The sequence below is a fragment of the Sinocyclocheilus anshuiensis genome, unplaced genomic scaffold, assembly GCF_001515605.1.
Source record: "Sinocyclocheilus anshuiensis isolate Anshui unplaced genomic scaffold, SAMN03320099.WGS_v1.1 scaffold402, whole genome shotgun sequence".
NCBI lineage: Eukaryota > Metazoa > Chordata > Actinopteri > Cypriniformes > Cyprinidae > Sinocyclocheilus > Sinocyclocheilus anshuiensis.
In genome coordinates this window covers 530,199-547,110 of record NW_015542375.1, presented here as the reverse complement: position 1 = coordinate 547,110, position 16,912 = coordinate 530,199, and positions in this window count along the sequence as shown.

Below are 16,912 nucleotides of genomic sequence, written 5' to 3'. Positions count from 1 at the left end.
AATAGAACACCTTAGCAACCACATAGCAACACCCTGGCAACCACCCAGAACACCAAAACAACTTGGCGTTGACCACCAATCACATTATTCTCAGTTAAGTGTGTAGTCGTCAGTCGACAAACAGATGCTAGTACTTCAGAAACTCTGCACTCAGCATTACGCTCACAGCTGAAATTCAGTCCGAGAACAAATAGCGTCTATTAGTTGAACAGCACAGGGTTTAATAAAGGACACGCGAACACAAATCGCACAATTTAGCGGAGAGCTTTGATAGATGTCAAGTCGAAGAATTCAGCGTTCCCTGTGGACGTCTGCCACCTGAAGTTAACTCAGATTCATAATGCTATAATTTACCCAGCACTGGGTTGTATTTAACCCAGCATTTTTTAGAGTGTGCCGGCTTGCTTTGAAATATATTGTAAACGATTTGTGAAGCGCCTTCACAGCAGAGCCCCGAAAATGAGTTTTCTAATCACGCTGACCGAGTCAAAGACGTGGCGTATGACCTGCTGACGATGACGGCCATATGACATCATTAACGCAGATGAGAAAGACTGAACATTTGTGCGAAACACATATGAGTTTTTGCATTATGCAGGGCCTGTAACTTGACTGGAAATTATTTATTTGTTTATTTACATATACAAAAGTGGGTAACAAACCCTATGCATTTTAGTCTAAATATGTAAAGTATCTTATTTTATGGATGAATACTTACACATTTCTGGTGTTTATTTATTTTCATGTATTTATTTATTTTCATTCATTCATTCATTCATTCATTCATTCATCTATTTACTTATTTAATAATCAATTATTTATTATAAATTTATAATTGAAGTTTTTTATAATATAAATGTTATGCATTAATAATAATAATAATAATAATTTATCTACCCATTTATTTTATTACACAAGTAGATACCAAACCCTAATATTCCTAATATTTAATGCAGTTTTATTTAGATTATTGTTTTGTTTGAAGGATGAATCTTTAAACATTTTCATTTATTTATTACATTTATTTCTACATTATATAATAATCATTTATTTTATATTTATTTATTCATTAGAAATGTATTTAATTTATAAAATAGATGATGATTACTATTATTATTTTTAATTATCTACCAATTTATTTTATTACACGAGTAGATACTAGACCCTAATATTCCTAATATTTAATATTTGATGCAGTTTTTCAGATTATGTACAGTATTATATCTTGTTTTAAGGAGAAATATATAAACACTTATGTGTATTTATTTATTTATTTATTACATAAGTAGATAACAAACCCTAATAGTCCTAATATTTTATGCATTTTTTTAAGGATGAATGTTTAAATATTAGAGTATTTAAGTATTACTGGAAAACAGGACACCGAAATATACCTGGAAAAACTGATTAAGAAAATGGTTTTCTTTTAATTTATTTAATAATTATTTCCTAAATTTAAATTATTTTTATTTATCTACTTTTTATGTATGTTTTATGAATTCCATTTTCTTTATTTATATTCTTTTTATTTATTAACTTATTTTATTAGTCTTTTTATTTATTTGTCTATACTTTTTATTGTATTTGTTATTTATTTCAGTGTTGGAAATCCCATTTTCCACGGATATGCTGCTCTAAGCCCATTGTCATCTGTGAGCTCGTGAAAGACTTGGGGACGCCTCGCCGGATGCGATTTATTCAATAAGTTCACAGAAATGACACGCAACACAAAACCCTTTTGAAAACAAGCTCTGATGCCAGGGAAACGTGCCGTTATTGCAGTAATATCACTATGTCGGCTACGATACGACATGGAATCTTTCTGGAGAGGATAAAAATAGGCCAGTGCTGAGATTTGACACCAGGAATGCGAAATTACAGTCAGTTTGAGTTCGACTTGCTTTGCATTCAGATGGATCTGCTTCCTCATGCGCAACCAAATATCTTTGGATCTGTGCCGCCATTGGCTGTATTTTGATGAATTTGATGAAAAAGCCCTCAGAAAGAGCAGAGAGGGAGTTCTCATTTCTCTAAAGCAAAGCTCTGCTGATTTGAGGCCTCTGTTATTTAAGACCTGCGGACACCGCAAGAGCTTTATTGCATTGAGCACAGACATATCAGTGCAAACATCATCCAAAACTGGCCTAATATCAGCTACGGGCCCATACTGTGTGTGTGTGTGTGTGTGTGTGTCTATGATGAATAATAACTAACACTAATGATGCAACTGATGAACAATAATTTTAGAGCTAATAAGAGTTATTAGTCATTGCTCAAATAATTGCTTTGTACCTCTTTTGTAAGTCACTTGTCTGATAAATGTAAAACAAACCCTAATAGTCTTTTTACTAGCATTTAGTATTTTTTTCTGAATATTTACAGTATCATATTTTGAGGATGAATATATGTTTATTTATTTATTTTTATTTATCTACTTATTGTATTACATAACAAACCCTAATAGTCCTAATATTTATGCATATTTCCCCTAAATATGTACAATATCTTGTTTTTAGGTGAATATTTAAAACGTAGTATGTAATATTTCAATAACATTTATTTATTTATTCGCTTGTTTGTTTATTTGCTTTTATCTACTTTTTTAATTTATTACATAAATAATATAAACCCTAATAGTCCTAATATCTAATGCACCTTTTTTTTTCTGAGTATGTAAAGCGTCTTGTTTTGAGGATGAATATTTAAATGTGTAATATTTAAATAATATTGATTTCTTTTATTTTTATTTTATGTACTTATCTTTCCTGCATATGTACAATATCTTGTTTTAAGGATCAATATTTAAACATTCAGGATTTTTTTTATTAATACTGGAAAACGGGACAAACACTGAAAATGGCTGTCTTTTAATTAATTAATTAATTTTATATAAACTTTTTTTTTTTTTTTTTTACATTTTGTGCATTACATTTTATATTCTTTTTTATCTAATTTATTAGCCTACATCAATGCCTATCAGTGATGAAGAATAATTAACACTAACGATGCTACTAACTAAACGGTTTCTTTTAGTAGCATGACAGACTCGTCAAAACAGTGTTTATAAAAAGTTAAAGATTTTTAAGTTGCGCTGTAATGTAACATGAATAACAATTTTTTATCTTTTTTTTTTTTTGCATGCAACTTTGTGTTTTATTAGTTTTATTCTCTGGTCACTATAATTGAGATCAGGAAATGAAGCTTCAGTTGACTTGCAGTGACTCATTAGTGACGCAGCATTGAACTGGGTCACGAGCTGCTGTTTTAAAATCCAGATCATGACACAGCAGCTTTAGAGCTGAAGATGTTTCTTTCTGGACTCTTCTGCTCAGTCAGGCTGAGGTTGTGATATTTAGTTTAGCAATAATGTCCTCCTGGGCTTTAAAATCTCTGGATTCTGCATTTTTCTTGTATTCTGTATGCTTTATAAACATATGAAGTGCCCACAGCTTCAAAATAATGACGCTTGACATTTAATGCTGGTCTGGAGAGAGAAAGGTCATGACATCAGCCTGAATTCTGTGCAACTCTTTAATGTGTCAGTTAAAACAAATCATTAGCATTCAACTACTCATTTAATCAACAACACATGATAGGCTAAGTGTTTGTCCATGCAAAAAATGACAATAAAACGCAGAATGCTTGGGTGTTACTATGTGGTTGCTAGGGCCTTCTGGATGTTTTTAACATGTGCTGCAGTATAGGGCTGGGCGATATGTCAAAAATATCATATCGATAATCACCTTAAAAACACCGCGATATCCGATAATATCGTCTACCCAAGCCCCACCTCCACCACGGCCCGCACCCGCATTGCCAACATGCACCATAAACACACACCAGGTTCAGTTTGGTCCTAATTATTGCCACATTCAAGTTTGCGCGATATCCGATAATATCGTCTACCCAAGCCCCACCTCCACCACGGCCCGCCCCCGCATTGCCAACATGCACCATAAACACACACCAGGTTCAGTTTGGTCCTAATTATTGCCACATTCAAGTTTGGTTTTACTTTTCTTAGGTTGTGCTTAAACTAACAGAAAACATTAGCTTTGCTGTTCTGTTGGTGTTGCTAATACTCTGTTCTTATCAAATTTGTGTTTGAAGTGAATTTCGTTTTGTGAGGAGAACTGTTGAGGAAAAATAATAGAACCCAATTTTAAGTTCATGGTGAAGTTGGAAGTCTGGCGGTGATTGTAAGAATGATAAATGCATGTTGATGTCATATAATAATGTCTTGAATAAAATATGCCTTTTTTCCGATGATTCTCTTTCGTTTTGGCTAGATATTTCATGATGGTAAGTTTAATTTCCTTGATTATAACAATTGTAGCGTTGTTTTTAAACTTGTAGTCAAGCTATAACGGAGGCTATTTGATATTTATCATACATGACTAAAATCATGCAGGGATTAAAAAAGAATTCAGAGCAAAAACGTTAAGGTTTTTTTTCTTTCCTTTCTGGTAGTTTCAGGGATTAAAAACGAATTCTGAGCAAACACGTTAAGGTATTTTTTATTTATTTTTTTCCTGTCTGGTAGCCTACTAGTTCGGAGGTCTCTTTTGGCCCGTTTTTAACTAAATAAAATAACTCATCATTTTTGTATTTTAATTTTTTTTATTTTTATTTTATGAATCAAAATACAACGGCCACAATTTAATATTCAGTGTTGGGTTGCCGAAACTCCGAATGCGTGCATGTTGAGGGGCGAGCTGACATTTAGGCCTACTATATTGTCTTCATCCGTTTACAACAAAACTTTATAGTTTTGTTGCAAATGAATTAAGAATTTATAGTGCTATATCTCAGCTTAATTAAACATGGCCTAATTATACTGTATACACTATTTTAAAAATCTGTAAAAATAGGGCACTATGTGCACTGTATAAATAGGCTGTGAAGGAATTTGCGTATTTTAATTATAACTGTCATGTTTGTGGTTTTTCATCATTATACAGTCTGTTTAAATAAACATTCAGAAACACATGCAGTGCTACTATTTGTCTTTTTTCTGTTCAACTTTTATTAAACTGCGGAACAGAATAGAATAGGCCTATACCCTAAATAAGGATAAATTATATTGGAATGCATCTCCAAAATAATGGCATACACAGATGCACGTTGCCATTACAGTAGTCAGCGCCGAACAACAGGCAAATAAAATATAAACTGAGGTTACAAAAGTGATTCGGTCAAGATCAGTGAGGGATTTTCTTTTCTTTCTTTCTTTGATTAACATTAATGACTGGCGGCAGCGGCTGCTGTCAATGCACGGATCCAATACATCCTTGTTTTCTTTCTCAGCTCTTTGCGTTCACTTAATACATAACCGATTGTATTTATGGGATAGTTTGATATAATTCTGTGTGTATTTGTCCATTCGAATGTGTGAGGCGGCTTTTGTGCGTGCGCAGTACAGAAAACAGCGTGCGAGTGCAGAAGTGAGTTCTATTTCTCAACTCTTTACGTTCACTTAAGACATAACCGATTGTATTTATGGGATATTTTGATATAATTCTGTGTGTATTTTTCCATTCGAATGTGTAAGAATGCGAGAAAGAGAGTTCAGTCCAGTGTTCGCATATATAAGAGGTGGCTTTTGTGCATGCGCTTTGTGTGTGTGTACGCAGCACAGAAAACAGCGTGCGAGTGCAGAAGTGAGTTCTATTTCGTCTTCTTGCAGCTGAATCTTTTGAAATCACAATAAATGCGCATACAGGAATCGGGAAGCAGAATCGAAATTTAATTTTATAACAAGTAATTCGATGCCTGACTTTACACATCTAATCTGATATCCAAAATTGGAATAGCTTGTCATTTTTTTCCGATAATGTCGATAATCGTCTGTTACCTGACTGCTGACATCGACATCGCGATACTTACGAGACATCGTCGATAATATACGATAATATCGTCATATCGCCCAGCCCTACTGCAGTAAGCGTGTTTTGGGTGGTTTCTAGAGCGTTGCTAAGGTGTTCTGAATGTTTTTAACATGTTGCACTGCTCTAGAGGGTGGTTTCTAAGGCGTTGCTAAAGTGTTCTGAATGTTTTTAACATGTTGCACTGCTCTAGAGGGTGGTTTCTAGAGCGTTGCTAAGGTGTTCTGAATGTTTTTAACATGTTGCACTGCTTTAGAGTGTGGGTTCTAAGGCGTTGCTAAAGTGTTCTGAATGTTTTTAACATGTTGCACTGCTTTAGAGTGTGGGTTCTAAGGCGTTGCTAAAGTGTTCTGAATGTTTTTAACATGTTGCACTGCTTTAGAGTGTGGGTTCTAAGGCGTTGCTAAAGTGTTCTGAATGTTTTTAACATGTTGCACTGCTTTAGAGTGTGGGTTCTAAGGCGTTGCTAAAGTGTTCTGAATGTTTTTAACATGTTGCACTGCTTTAGAGTGTGGGTTCTAAGGCGTTGCTAAAGTGTTCTGAATGTTTTTAACATGTTGCACTGCTTTAGAGTGTGGGTTCTAAGGCGTTGCTAAAGTGTTCTGAATGTTTTTAACATGTTGCACTGCTCTAGAGGGTGGTTTCTAAGGCATTATTAAGGTGTTCTAAATGCTTTTAACATGTTGAACTGCAGAAGGGGGGGTGTTTTGGGTGGTTTCTAGGGCGTTGCTAAGTTTTCTTAGTCATCTTTTAGTATGTTGCAGTGCAGTTCCAAGGGTATTTTAATTGGTTTCTAAGGCGTTTCCAAGTAGTTGCTGAAGGGTTTTTAAGCACATTTACTATGGAGTTGCTTGTCAACTTTAATATGTCCGGGTAGAGGTTTGATCCGGTCACTAAACACTAGTACTAGCAATGACTGACTTCACAAACTCCACTACCTACTTGCATTCTAGTCTTGACTAAAGAACTGTTGAAGCAGCATGGCATTTCACAGGATGATTCATGCATTGTTTCAGGAACTACAGTGATCCGGTTTTGATTTAGGAGGCGGAAAGCGCATTAATCTTCCACTGATTGGATTAATGTGATTCTCATTCATAGCAGATCGAGAGCGTTAGAGAGAATAAAGCAAAGTAATTCAGTGACGATTGCAGGTGGGTTTGGGGAAATCATTCCAATCAAACAATCATAGTTTAACCCTGAATCTCCCGTCTGTATCTTAACACCTGTTTTCCATCGTATGACCAACTTAAAGTAACAGACTTCAGCGTTTGCATATTTTATGAATATTTTATGAGTCAGATACAGCTCTCTCTCTCTCGCTTGCTCACTCGGTCGAGCTGTAGTCCTCATTATCATTGGCTTAAATGGGATTTATAGGATGGGCTTGTGGGATTTTAGGGGGTCATTAATCAGAATAAACGTCTTAAACAGCTGTGTGTGCTGATTCCTCTGCTGTTCTGAGTGCACATTTCTGTTTTATGTAATCAATAAGGAGAAACGGGGCCACAGAACCAGGTCCGTTTAAAAGCACATGCATCTGGACCTCAGACTCACTGCGGCTGTAGATGAAAGCAGAAGCTTTTCTCCACCGACCAACCTTCACCTCATGAATCCTCCCACAGGCACCTGCACTTCATGCCGCTTTGAATGATTAAATTAGTGAATACTGGCTGTTTTGTAATGCTGTGGAAAATCCCTTTTCTGAGCTCACCGGTTTCGGTTATGTAAAGACATTTCAGATTGAATCCGCTCTGCTTCTTGCACTCAGAGTACCAGCAAGTTTTTATAATGCAATTATCTTCTATTGACTGTTTTATTGAGATCTGAGGTGATTTTCAAAGACTAATTCATCTAAAAATTACAATAATTTCATTCCATTTTGTTCCAATTCTGTGTACCTTTCTTCCATGTAAGGAGATGTTTAGCTAAACGTTAATGCTGCTGCACCTTTCAATACACTATTAGAGTTTTATGAAATCCATTTTATTTTTTCCAAAATTAAATTTTTTTTCCAACATGCAGTGTTTTTTTTTTAAGAATTTTCCAAATTCTGTTTTTTCCATAACATGTTTTTGGACTCTGTTTTAATGGTTAAATTAAATTTTAGTAATTAAAGAGCATGTCTAATTAATTGAAATCCTGAAACATACAATTTAACAACAATTTATTAAGTTTGGCAAAAAAAATTTTTTTTTAGGGTGCTATGAAATACATTTTATTTATCTAAAATTCAGTTTTATTTTTTTCCCATGTTCCATTTCTTGCATGCTAATTTTTCTGGATTCCATTTGAATGGTTTATTTAAATTGTAATAATCAAAAATAATGTGAAATCCATTGAATCTTTAAAACTTTAACAACTTCATAATTAAAAAAATAATAATAATAATGGAGCCCTTATGAAATTTTTAGAAATTTGGTTTTTACTTTGAAACAATTTTCACTCAGAAATTGCTAGTAGTTTCACAGTTAATTGCAAGAAAATGACAAGTGACACATTGAGTTGAAATTTTCAAGTAGAAAGACTTCTATAGTATTATCTTGTAAAACTTACTCCAATATTCTTTGTTTTATTTTCTGAACTCTGTTTTAAATTTTTTTTCCCCCCCCCCCCCCAGAAATTCTATGTTGTGTGTTTACATTTTTCTGGATTTATGATTTAATACGACTTTATTTAACATTATTTAACATTTAACAGATGGCAGCTGATTATGTCAGTAGTGACTTCATAATTAAAAAAATAATAATAATAATGGAGCCCTTATGAAATTTTTAGAAATTTGGTTTTTACTTTGAAACAATTTTCACTCAGAAATTGCTAGTAGTTTCACAGTTAATTGCAAGAAAATGACAAGTGACACATTGAGTTGAAATTTTCAAGTAGAAAGACTTCTATAGTATTATCTTGTAAAACTTACTCCAATATTCTTTGTTTTATTTTCTGAACTCTGTTAGTTCCATGGAGGAGCGAAAGTCATGCAAGTTTGGAATGATATGAGAGTGTGTGTAAATAATACAATTTTCATTTCTGGTGCTATTCTTTTAACATTTTAGATTTTGCAGTGCTTCAGTTTTATTCAGTTCATTTTGAATGTGAAATTAACATGTAACTGTCTTCCTCCACATCCCGCTTTCTCCAGCAGAAAGTTTCTTTATTTATTTAATGAGGTAGAACATTTCTGTTTATGAATTCTGGGCTGTTTCACAGATGAGTCTCCACATGTCAGGATTTCCCCTCTGAAACACAAGCGCAGAGTTTGTTTTTCACAGAGACGTGATTAATATGAAAGAAGCTCAGCAGGACCGTGAAATATGTCTTTGTTTTCTCAAAGTCAGCATGTTCCTGAAGCTGTGCGGCTTTAATTAAACATCAGATTCACGTTCGCTGTCAGAATAATCTCTCATATCCTGAAGGACACGAGCAGACAAACTGTATCAGAAATAAAGAATTATTCTGTGCACACACACGCAGGACACTGCTGCTGTGATTTTTTTGTTGTCTGTTATGATAATATGTTCATGTATAATGTCCACATACGCAAGGCAAGGTTGTAGGAATGACAAGCAAGTTTAAATATGGAAGTGAATATACAGTATTATATACACATTCTCTGTGTGAATGGAATGCAAGAGACACTCCACAGTTTAAATGTAGTCACTTTTGGGTTTCTGTCTGTTAGGATGCTGTCTTAGATGGCAGCTGATTATGTCAGTAGTGTACTGTGAGACAGCTCATTACGTTTTAGAATAGAGCTTGTATTGCTGTCCTTATTTCTTAATTATTTTGGTGTTTCTATTGTGTTTCTATGTGGTTTCTGAGTGTTTTTAGCATGCTGCACTGCAGAAGAGGGTATTTGGGTGGTTTCTAGGGAGTTACTACGATGTTCTGAGTGTTTTATCATGTTTCACTGCAGTAGAGTGTGTTTTGGGTGGTTTCTAGGGCGTTGCTAAGATGTTCTGAGTGTTTTTATCATGTTGAATATATGCAAGTACAAGTGGGATTTGAGTTATGGAAAACAATTTAATTTTTTGTCTGTTCTTTACACAAATCTAACATGTGGCTTTACAAGTCCTCATTAGCACAGTTAATTGCAAGAAAATGACAAGTGACACATTGAGTTGAAATTTTCAAGTAGAAAGACTTCTATAGTATTTTCTTGTAAAACTTACTCCAATATTCTTTGTTTTATTTTCTGAACTCTGTTAGTTCCATGGAGGAGCGAAAGTCATGCAGGTTTGGAATGATATGAGAGTGTGTGTAAATAATACAATTTTCATTTCTGGTGCTATTCTTTTAACATTTTAGATTTTGCAGTGCTTCAGTTTTATTCAGTTCATTTTGAATGTGAAATTAACATGTAACTGTCTTCCTCCACATCCCGCTTTCTCCAGCAGAAAGTTTCTTTATTTATTTAATGAGGTAGAACATTTCTGTTTATGAATTCTGGGCTGTTTCACAGATGAGTCTCCACATGTCAGGATTTCCCCTCTGAAACACAAGCGCAGAGTTTGTTTTTCACAGAGACGTGATTAATATGAAAGAAGCTCAGCAGGACCGTGAAATATGTCTTTGTTTTCTCAAAGTCAGCATGTTCCTGAAGCTGTGCGGCTTTAATTAAACATCAGATTCACGTTCGCTGTCAGAATAATCTCTCATATCCTGAAGGACACGAGCAGACAAACTGTATCAGAAATAAAGAATTATTCTGTGCACACACACGCAGGACACTGCTGCTGTGATTTTTTTGTTGTCTGTTATGATAATATGTTCATGTATAATGTCCACATACGCAAGGCAAGGTTGTAGGAATGACAAGCAAGTTTAAATATGGAAGTGAATATACAGTATTATATACACATTCTCTGTGTGAATGGAATGCAAGAGACACTCCACAGTTTAAATGTAGTCACTTTTGGGTTTCTGTCTGTTAGGATGCTGTCTTAGATGGCAGCTGATTATGTCAGTAGTGTACTGTGAGACAGCTCATTACGTTTTAGAATAGAGCTTGTATTGCTGTCCTTATTTCTTAATTATTTTGGTGTTTCTATTGTGTTTCAATGTGGTTTCTGAGTGCTTTTAGCATGCTGCACTGCAGAAGAGGGTATTTGGGTGGTTTCTAGGGAGTTACTAAGATGTTCTGAGTGTTTTATCATGTTTCACTGCAGTAGAGTGTGTTTTGGGTGGTTTCTAGGGCGTTGCTAAGGTGTTCTGAGTGTTTTATCATGTTTCACTGCAGTAGAGTGTGTTTTGGGTGGTTTCTAGGGCATTGCTAAGGTGTTCTGAGTGTTTTATTATGTTTCACTGCAGTAGTGTGTTATGGGTGCTTTCTAGGGCGTTGCTAAGATGTTCTGAGTGTTTTTATCATGTTTCACTGCAGTAGAGTGTGTTTTGGGTGGTTTCTAGGGCGTTGCTAAGATGTTCTGAGTGTTTTTATCATGTTTCACTGCAGTAGAGTGTGTTTTGGGTGGTTTCTAGGGCGTTGCTAAGATGTTCTGAGTGTTTTTATCATGTTTCACTGCAGTAGAGTGTGTTTTGGGTGGTTTCTAGGGCGTTGCTAAGATGTTCTGAGTGTTTTTATCATGTTTCACTGCAGTAGAGTGTGTTTTGGGTGGTTTCTAGGGCGTTGCTAAGATGTTCTGAGTGTTTTTATCATGTTTCACTGCAGTAGAGAGTGTTTTGGGTGGTTTCTAGGGCGTTGTTAAGATGTTCTGAATGTCTTTATCATGTTGCATTGCAGTAAAGTGTGTTTTGGGTGGTTCCTAGGGCGTTGCTATGTGATTAAGTTCCAATCTGTTAGGATGCTCTTTTACAGTGTGGCTGACTATGTTGGCAGTGTACTGCGAGGCAGGTAGGCCTATTGGAACAAAGTGGTCTTGTTTTGTCTTTCTAGTGATCACACAGGGTATTAGACAGACTTTATCTGTGTGGTGAAACCAGACTGATCTCTGAAACACAATGGCACTGTTTTATCCTGTTCTTTCGCTCATGTCCTTTCAGGATCATTCTGTAACTAAATTACATTATAATTCGCTATAAATTGCAGATTTCTTTAGCCATGTACATGTTCTCCAGCTAATGCAGTTCCTGTCTGACTGTCATCTTTCTTTGTCTCATTTTATTCTCCTCTCTCTTGCTCTCTCTCTCTGTTTTTGCTTTGAGAAGCATTGTTCTGATAGAAGTAGGCCAGGTGCTCCTAACTGATCCATTAGTTTCAGCTGTAAATTGAAGGACAAAATAATAAAACTGATTTCTGGGGACAAATGTAGGCTGTGTTTGATTCTATCCTCCTCGCCCTGCAGGTTATTGGCTCTGTACTGCCATATGTTTGCGTCACCAGTGTTACTTCCACCATGAGGACTATTGACAGCTTTTACTTTCACATTTTACACTTTTTTTTTGAGTCTGTCTGCACTGCTCACTGAAGGCAGTGTCTGTTCAAAGTTATCATTTAGACAATCTGTTGTTTCTGTTCTCAAAACATTTGCACTAAAACATTATTTATAAATAATTTATGGAGTGTTTTTAGTTGTTTTAGTTAGACATTCGTCTAACATTTTTTAAATGTTGCTACTTGTTTCAGAGAACATTCAAAAGTAACGTTCTCCTGTTTGGAAAATGATACAATGGACTTTTCCCTTAATGTTTGTTTAACCAGGAAAAAAAAGTGTCAAAAACTGGATGTTTTTAATATTCTGAGAACATTCAGAAATAACGTTTTCATAACTTCATGGGAACATTAGCAAAACATTCTCAGAACATATTTTGTTAACTGGGGAAGAGCCATTTATCTTAGTGTGAAGAACTTTTTAATAATCTAAACAACCTTTTTGTGCAGTTCAAAGTTTACATGCTTGTTAAGTGTTCGAACCATTGATGCCAACATAGAACCTTAATTTTAAATTAAGAAAGTAAATAGATTCAGTGTTGAATGCAATGTTAAAATAGAATTAATGTTGATGTCCAGAATTACTTGTTACTTTTGTTAGTTTACCAAGCTTGAGCGGTGACTGTACAGTATATTTGAAAAGGACCAAAGGTATTGCAATGAATGGGAAAAATTGGAAAGCCCAATACGTTTTTTTTATGTAAAGTAAGGCCATGTCCACACTAATACATTTTCATTTGAAAATGCATATTTTTCTCTCCGTTTTGGCCTTCCTTCCACACTGAGATAACGTTTCTGTCAAGGAAAACTGAGCTTTTTGAAAACGCTCTCCAAAGTGGATAAATTTGAAAATGCTGTTTTCACGTTGTAGTGTGGACTGAAAACGGAGGCTTTTAAAACGATGACCTAATGTGGATGGAGACCGTTTTAAATTATTTTTTTCGGATTAATGTAGACGTAGCTTAAGCCAATTCCAGTTGAAAGAGGCATCCACCAAAGTCACCACATTTGCATGAAACTAGGCCAATTTAGCATTATTTGAGAATAAGATGAAGAACATTTAGGATGCAGTATAAGATTATTATTGCTTATTTGAAATATGATATTGAATTGAGCTGGGCAAGTACACTGTTTTATTAACAACTTTGAAAAGTTATGTTTTTTTAAAGTCTGTTGGAGTACAATTTGTAAGAAAATCTTTCTTTCACCTTTAATTCAGTGTTTTACTTGCCATTTCTTAGTAATGAATTGTGAAATTTACTGGCAGTTTCTGAGTGAAAATAGTTTCTACACATTCTACACCATTTTCAGTGTAGTTTTAGAGATGTCAGTTTTCCCCCATTCAAATAAATAAGAGCTGTACTCGACTGCAAATAGCTGTCCGACTGCATTCCCAGGACGGCCACAGAGAACAAACTTGCCTTGAAAGTGACTTGGGCTGGAGGTAGACTGGACAAACTGTTATTTTCTGCCATATATTTTCTGCCCTGTGTCTCTTCAGCAAGTGTGAAATACTAGCAGTTGAGATCTCTCTCTCTCTCTCTCTCTCTCTCTCTCTGTCAGGCTGTCTCTCTCTTTCCATCTCTTTCCATCTCATGCTCTTTCTCTAGAGTCTCTTTCTCATCTTGGAGTGTAAACATGAAGGTTTCCATTTCCATAATCCGACAGACTGTATTAGTGGGATAAGCTCTGGCGGTTTTCTGGACTCTGTACTGGTTAAATCACCATCACAGTCCCGCAGGACGACATGGACTGAGGTTTGCGGAAATCTGTGTTTGCTTTGTGACTGACTACAGTACTCTGATCAAGCTCATCTTCTTGACTCATTTGGGTTAGATTTATTCAGGTAATTGAGCTAAGCACACATCACTCTATATTTTACCGCTCATGTACCAATTACACTCGATCTGTGTCCTACAAGGCCGTGGAAAGATGAATCCACATAACTCGCATGCTATCTGAAATACAGTGCTCTGGTGTAATTACTTGGACTGTTTGTGAATCAATATTAACCCAGCGGTAATTGGCAATTAATCTTGTTTATATAATTGTACATTCACACAAAAGAGCAGGTGACCCTCTTTTACTCCTGCTCAAAAGTACTCAAATCACACAACAAATGCACAGATAAACTATAAATTTCACAGAACATGAAAGAAATAACAAAAGTGTAGTGTGTACAAACCCAGCTAACAAAAAATATGTTGTAAGAATGTCCTTTTAACATTCCCATGAAGATATGAAAACTTTTTGAATGCTCTCCAGACGTTGAAAACATTCTTTATTTGTTGTAAGAGAACATTACATTGTGTCATTTTGCAAACATTACGTGAATGTTACTTTTGAATGTTCTCTGAACATTCTGAAACAAGTAACTTAAAAAAAAACATTAGATGAATGTCCAACTGAAACTTCCATTTTTTAAAAATGTTTTTAAAACGTTCTTAACAAACATTAAGGGAACATTACTTTTTATCATTTTGCAAACATTATGGGAATGTTCCTGAACATTGTAAAACAAATAAAAATATGTAAAAAATGTTAGATGAACGTCTAATTTCAGTTTTTGTTTCAAATGCTTAAAAAAACGTTCTTTCTAGGTTATGCAAATGTTAAGAGAACATTCAATAAACATTATGAGAATGTTCTGAAAATTCCAAAAACTAATAGTCACTTGTAAAAAACAAAAATGTAGAAGGTCCAACTTAAACTTTTCAGAAGAAACTTCCCATGAATGATGTATAAATTGTCATTGTCATGACAGTAGTCATGTTTTAGTTTGACATTATTTTCCCTTTTGCATAATTTAATGTACTCTACCAGTCAAACGTTTGCAATGATTAAGACTTTTTCACGGTTTCCACCAAAATTTTTTCAACATTGATAATAACCAGAAATGTTTCTTGAGCAGCAAATCAGCATATTAGAATGATTTCTGAAGATCATGTGACACTGAAGACTGGAGTAATGATGCTGAAAATACAGCTGCGCATCACAGAAATAAATTACAGTTTAACAGAGATTCACTTAGAAAGCACTTATTTAAAATAAGAAAAATATTTCACAATTTTAACATTAGGTACTTCTTTCAGAAACATAAAGTAACTTTTGAATGGTAGTGAATAATTTTTAATAATGTGAATACAACTGGGGCCTTTTAGTTGATTTTGCTGCTTTATTTGGCTCAAGGGTAAAACGCTCTGAATTATATTCATTAGTGACTCTTGCCCTCCAATGGGTAGTGAAGAATAATCACAGAAGAACATTCATTTGGGCTGGAAACGACCCCTGTTTTCCCACAAGGCAGTCAAGGTCACTTTGTCTGAATTATGCATAATGTGGTTCACTGTATGGATGACTTCCTGTTCCCGATCCCTCAGCAATTTGCTAACGATTTTAATATACTGAAGCTGTATTATTCAAGTAGATGATCAATGAAAGGCGAGCTTAATGTGTAGTTAGTAAATGAAATGTCAATTAAAAAAGCATCCGCTGACTTTGTGAATCATCTGTACGATTAAATCTCGTTCCGTCTGTGTTTTAGTGTCACAAACGAATCTTGAGTTTCAATCCGACACGCTCAATATGTCTCTCTTCAAAGTCGATTGATCCAATCAGCCTTCAATGAAGTCATCGGCCGATGAGATTAATTCTGAATAAATTGAAATCTGATCTGAGTCTGACTGAAAAGTGTCATTAAAAGGGTTATGATGAGAATATTTCTGGCAGTTTTGCTCTGGCTGTCATATTGATGAAGTCTGCAGACAGCTCATGTGCATTTCCACATCAGTAAATACCACGCTTAGATATGAATGAGACACAAATGAGATGTCTGAAAGCCTTTGCCTCGGTACGCCGATGACCTGCCGTGCGCGTCTGGAATTGCTCTTTGAACGGAAAATTGAAATTAAATTAGATTCAAGGATCAAAAGTTTCACACATTCAGATGAGAAAGTACACTTTAATAAGTACTGATTTGAACACTGCTCACTCACGCTTTGCCTCTCTCTCTGCCTCAATTTGATTACCTTTTGGACTGTAGTTTGTATATGTGATTATATATGCATATCAACACCAAATGTTCTCATTTATTACATAAAGTTTATATTAGAGCCCGACCGATATTGTTTTTTTGGGGCCGATACCAATATTAGGGACTACAAAAATGCCGATATCGATATATCGGCCGATATTATTTGTGTATATTATAGTACAGTACCAGTCAAAAGTTTGAACACTTTCCCATTCGTGTGTCCAAACATTTGACAAGTACTATATATAGAATACATATATATACTGTATATAGATATAGATATACATAAACACATTTTTTGCAATGATCACTCAAATGTGGTGATCAAACACTTATAATTATGTGACAGAGATACGTAAAGGAGGCAGGGCATTTAACAATTTAACAATAAACTTTATTCTCCAAAATGAGTCTGACATCAGTGCACTGAACAGTAAAGTTGAAGTTTATCCAACTTTAATTCAATTCAATTCTATTCAACCTTATTCCGTTGAAGTTTATTTCACTTTGGAACATTCATTCACGGATTTGCGCTACTGTCTTCACACACAGACAAAACTTACTAGAGAAGTGTGAAGTGTGACATAATATACCTCTGTAAATAAA